The sequence below is a fragment of the Gossypium hirsutum genome, chromosome A11 (genome assembly GCF_007990345.1).
Source record: "Gossypium hirsutum isolate 1008001.06 chromosome A11, Gossypium_hirsutum_v2.1, whole genome shotgun sequence".
Classification (NCBI taxonomy): domain Eukaryota; kingdom Viridiplantae; phylum Streptophyta; class Magnoliopsida; order Malvales; family Malvaceae; genus Gossypium; species Gossypium hirsutum.
In genome coordinates, this window is record NC_053434.1 from 64,453,214 (window position 1) to 64,459,186 (window position 5,973).

General features: G+C 35.4%; 1 long non-coding RNA gene across 1 annotated transcript; it reads right to left on the bottom strand.

The window, feature by feature from the left end:
* Positions 1-1,523: 1,523 nt before the first annotated feature.
* LOC107900068 (uncharacterized) lies at positions 1,524-5,005 on the bottom strand. Its single transcript, XR_001684820.2, has 4 exons — positions 4,805-5,005; positions 4,558-4,667; positions 3,594-3,931; positions 1,524-3,446 (listed from the first exon to the last, which is right to left on the bottom strand). It is a non-coding gene; the product is annotated as an uncharacterized lncRNA (long non-coding RNA).
* Between the last annotated feature and the right edge of the window lie 968 nt (positions 5,006-5,973).

The following is a 5,973-nucleotide window of genomic DNA, read 5'->3' on the forward strand; positions in this document are numbered from 1 at the left end:
GAGGGTATTAACTAAAAGTGTGGTACACATTCCTTCCTTGAGACAGGTGCTAGCAGAAGTATGGCATCTAGTGGGCGGAATTTCTATTACAAACTTAGGGGAAAAAAGAACTTTTTTAGGTTTTATCATTAGATCAATATTAAAAGGGTTATCAAGGGTACACCGTGGTTCTTCAACAGTCACCTAATTTTGTTTCAATGATTGGAGAAGGGGGAACGCTCGCTGCAAGTACCATTATATTTTACAGAGTTGTGGGTACAAATACATTATCTACCGGAAGGTTTCATGTCTGAAGGAATGGCACATCAACTTGGTAATTTTATTAAAAAATTCATGGAGTCTGATGTGGCTTTAGTAACTAGGGGAATTAAAAAATTTATGAGGGTAAGAGTTATGTTGGATGTTCGAAAACCCCTAAAAAGAAAGAAAATGATAGCTATTTGTCAAAATGAAACAACATACGCTATGTTTCAATACAAAAAGCTTTCATTATTTTGCTATCTATGTGGCAAATTGAAGCATGGAGAAGGTTTCTGTCCAGTTAGATTAACGTAGAATCATAAGAAGTTACTTTTGGATGGGATCTATCAATAGAGTGTTGATAAGAATAAGACAAATGAAAGATTACAAGTGGCTAAGAGAAGATAGATCGGATTCCAAATCGGTCGTTGGGGGAAAATTGGGAGAAAATGGAGAGAGATTGGCTTGAGTTAATCCAAACCTTAGCCCACATTAATGACAACACTAGGTTAGAAGGGATAACTTATGGAGGAGAGGATGTGAATTATATGGAGCTTGGATCAAACCCAGAGGAAATTCCTATTAAAAAAGATAAAGGTTGTCTTCAATGAGTTCTATTGTTTCTCATTTAGTGGATTCAAAAAATTCTCCTATTATATCAGCAGCTGCTGAAAAGTAGACCGATCGATCACAATGAAACTACTAAGTTTGAATGCCCATGGATTAGGGCACCCACGGGAAGTAAGGCATCTCAAAAACAAAGTGAGACATATTCAACCCCAGGTTTGGTTTCTCATGGAAACCAAAGTAAGTGTAAGAAAGATGGAACGAATTTGAAGAAAGTGTGGTTTGCAAAATGGCATTGATGCGGATGCCACTAAAGGGGGACTATAGTTGGGTTGGAAGCAAGAGTGTAACATTCAATTACGAAGCTTTTCATCGTCACATATTGATGTTAAAATAACAGAAGTGGAAGGTGCAAAAGTATGGAGATTTACGAGATTTTATGGATCACTAGAAGAACCCTGCAGGAGGGATTGTTGGAATATTCTATGACATTTAAATAATACCAACAACCTACCCTGGTTAGTGGTAGGAGACTTTGATGAAATTCTTTTCCTTTTTAAAAGAAAGGAGGGTGTCAACGAGAAGTGAATCAAATGTTGGCATTCTGCCAAGTCTTAGACGATTGTAATCTCATAGATATAGGATTTTTGGGTTAGTGGTTTACATGGGAGAAAGGGAAACTTCCGAATAATAACATATGTGAAAGGCATGATAAATGAGTGTGAACCCAGAATGGTGAACTATATTTCCAAATTTTTGTGTAAGATACCTTACACATTCTAAGTCATATCACTGCCCAATTCTTGTTAATACATTGGATAGTAGTTCAAAGCAGAAGGGACAATAACAACCAAAATTCAGATTCAATGTGTATTTGGTAATTGAAGAAGGCCTTGAAAGTGAAATACAAAAGTAGTGGGAAGAAGACAAAAGGGAAGTTCCTACTAAACTAGAAGCAATAGGAGCAAAACTAAACAATTGGGCTCAGGCGAATCAGTTGGGAAGGCAACGTCACGCAACCTATTGAAGTGTGAGATTAGAAGAATTAAATACGAATACTCCAGATGAAAAAAATTTGGCAGAATTAACAGAGATAAAGCTTGCACTAAACTTAGAAGCATACAATGAGGAGTTATTTTGGGAACAACGTGCACGAGCAAATTGGTTACGTTTTGGACATAGGAACACATCGTATTTCCATAACATTGTGTCGGCTAAAAAGAAAAAAAACACAATTCAGGAGCTTAAGAACGATAGTGGGGAATAGGTTCAAGATGAGAAAAATATGGCAAACATTGCCACCGACTATTTCAAATAGTTGTTTATGGCTTCTTCTAGAGGAGATAGCACTCGAGCGTTAATGGAAATTGAATCGTGCATTAATGAAGTCAATAAGGTAGAGTTGACAATGGAGTTTAAGAATAAGGAGATTGGGGAGGAAGTTAAAATAATGTCGCCAATGAAAGCTTTTGGAGATGACGGTTTCCTAGCTTTATTTCATTAGAGATATTTGAGTATCTTAGGAAATGAGATCAACCATAAAAATATCGTGTTTATCCCAAAGACTAATTCACCAACAAGCATGACTTATTTCAGACCAATAATCCTTTGCAATGTGCTATATAGAATACTATCCACGGTTATTGTCAACAGGTTTAGAATAGTATTGGACAAATGTATTGATGAAGCTCAAGTAGCGTTTGTGCCTAGAAGACAAATAAAGATAATATTCTTGTAGTTTATGAGATATTACATTCTTTCAAGAGGAGGAAATATGGATCTCAAGGTTTTTTTCTTTAAAACTAGATATGAGCAAAGCCTATGATAGAGTAGAGTGGTGCTTTTTGCAAAAAATAATTACTAAAATGGGCTTTTGCAATTAATGGATTGAATTAGTTATGACATGTGTGGCTACGACTTGGGGATCCATTAAGTCTGTATTTATTTCTATTATGTGCTGAAGGTTTTTCAAGTCTATTTAGGGAAGCTAAGTAGGAGAGCTTGATAAAAAGGGCAAAGGTTGGTAGAAGTAGTCCACATATCCAATAACCCAAAAAAGTACCTTGGTTTGCCAACAATGGTGGGTAGAAAAAAGAAAGATGCACTCACTAACTTAAAGGAAAGATTTGTTAAGTGAATAGAGAGCTAGAACACAAGGCAACTGTTAATGGGAGGGAAAGAGGTATTCATCAAATCAATTTTATAGGCAATTCCTATTTATGCAATGCATAACTTCTTATTACCAAGTTCTTTATGCCGTGAATTAAATAGCATGATTGCAAAATTTTGGTGGTGTAATGCAAACACGAAGAAGGCTATACATTGGTGCCAAAGGAGAATGGTCTCTCAACCTAAAGGGAAAGGTAGGTTAAGATTTAAAGATTTGTCCAAATTTAATATAGTTTTGCTCATGAAGCAAGGGTGGAGATTAATGTCGAAGCCCGATTGTTTGTTAGCAAAGGTTATGAAAGAAAAATACTATTCGAACACAGATTTCATGAATGCAAGTATAAGCTCTTACCTATCATATACCTAGTGTAGTATATAGGCATCTAGAAGGTTTTTGGAATAGGGTTGTGGTTGGCGTGTGGGAAATGGTGCAAACATCAACATATGGACTGACAGTTGGTTGTTAGAGCCTGGACAAGAAAGAATTCAAAGACATGAAATTAATGCAAGATATACAAGGGTCGCTGATTTAATTGAAACAGGTTCGCCTTTATGGAAAGAAGAAATTATTGAAAATCTATTTTATGAGGAAACCGCACGAAGGATACTAGATATACCTTTCTCAAGCTTTGATCAGAATGACCATTTGGTCTGGAAAGGTGACAATTTAGGGATTTACTCAGTCAAAAACGAGTACAGGTGGCTCAAAGCAACAGATACAACTGCCAATGATGATCCAAACAAGTTACAAGAATTACTCTTTACAAAAATATAGAGCCTAAGTCTAGCTAGAAAAATAAAAATTACATGTTGGAAAATAATTAGCAATTACATCCCCACACTATTTAATTTACAACAAAGAAGAATTGGAGTACAAAACTTATGCCTAGTTTGTCGAAGTGATGGAGAATTTATTAAGCAAACCTTTCGTGAGTGTCCTTTCACGGAACAAGTCCTGCAACGTATGGAAGTAACATAGTCGACCAACAATGAGAATCAAAATTGGAAAATTTGGTTAGATGCCGAGTTATTAATGGGAAATACACTATTACTAAGAAAAATTGTAGTTATATTCTGGGCCTTATGGTACAATCGTAATAGGGTATATCATAATGGAACACGACAAAATGTTTTTGGAGTAGTTTCTTTCATAAATGCTTACATATTAGAGATTAATAGTATGGGTATTATATCGAAAGGTATGCAAGAGGATTAGGAGACTGTTTGCCAACCAATGGAAGGAGATAATGTCAAAATTAATGTTGATGCATGTTTTAATAATCACATAAACAATTCAGTTTCAGGGATTATTCTAAGAAACAATGGAAGTCATATAATGGCAACAAGAACTTATCCAAATATACATGTGATAGATGCGACAATTGTAGAAGTATGAGCATGTGTTCAGGCTCTAATCTTTGCTGAAGAGCTAGGAATTCAGAAAATAGTGGTTGAAAGGGATTTATTAACTGTAAAAAAAAGTGGTGGCTACAAAGGAAGATGAACTAGTCAATGCAGCTTTGATCAAAGAAAGTAAAGAGAGAATAAATAATTTTGAATCAGTAAAGTTTAGATTCGTACCTCGTTCAGCGAATTGAGTAGCACATGAAATGGCACAAGAAGGAAAACTCTTCGACTCTTCGATGTTCTAGATTGAGGAAGCACTAAAAAAATTGGAAAGTATAGCAGATCTGGACAGAGGGAGAATGGGCAGAGAAGAATGTTCGAGAATATTTGAGTAAAATGACAAAAATGTGAGGTTAAGTGTGTTAAAATCAAAAAAATAAGGATGGAAGGATCAGAGAAAGGTTATTAGAAACAGTCTTACCAAAAAGAAGGTAGATCCACTCCTGTTGCAATCACTGATGAAGAGACGAATATGAGATAGGAAGAAGGTAGACGATTTGGTTACCGACTGGATTTCTTTGCTTTCGTTTTGGACTAGGATTTTTAGGGTTTAAAATTTTTTCTTTAGGGGTAACTTTAGTGGAGATTTAATTTTTCTTTATTAAGTTAGGGGACACCGACCTTAATGGCAATTTGTTTAGAGACAGCTGGTAATAAGTGGGTTTGTAACCCTTTTTTCTTCCAATCAATGTATTAGTCAAATTTTCCTTCAAAAAAATATTATTTATGTGAAAAATAAATATATGAACTTTAATTAGCTTTAAACCTTTTGTAAGAAAAAAAAAAGACCATTTTACCAATAAACACCCATTTCCAACTTTATTTACGGAAATTGGCCAAGTTTTTTATCATTTATCGGGAAGGGCCAAAAACTACAAAACGCATCCACCTAGTAGCATTTTTGGGGGAAATTTCAGCAAATCGTGTCCCTAAGGGAGCGATTTTGTCATGTCAGCACAAAACGCGCTAACGTGGACGCGTTTTGCTGAAAGCTCAAATTTCTCCCTAAATCTCTAAATGCTCTTTTTAATTAAATTATTTCCTTTAATTTTTTTTAAATTAGTATTTTTTTATAATTTCAAAAATATTTGATCGTGTTAGCAATGGCCGAGAAATTAATTCGTCTCCTTCATAAACATATCTCTTTCGAACAAATTTTTGAATATTATTTAATTTTTTTCATTTATGTAATTTTAGTTAATTTTTAATTTTTAATTTTTTATAAAAGTTTGTAGATCAGGTGTTACAATGTTATATTCGTAATATGTCTGGTCCTCCATTACCGTTGATAGAAATTTACTTAAGGGAAGTGGGTTTTTGGCACGTGGCTAATATAGGCCGAAGGTGCAAGTTAGACCTAAAACTCATCAGCGCGTTACTGGAGAGGTGGAGACCCGAGATGCACACATTCCATCTTCCATGCGAAGAGTGTACCATCACTTTGAAGGACGTGCAGTTACAATTGGGATTGTCGGTGGATGTGTCCCTACTCACCGGGTTCATTCAATTTGCTGATTGGGGCTCTAATTCGGTTGGTACAGACTCCGGTTTAGAAAATAATGCAACTTCTGCACCATCGTGGCCGGGCTC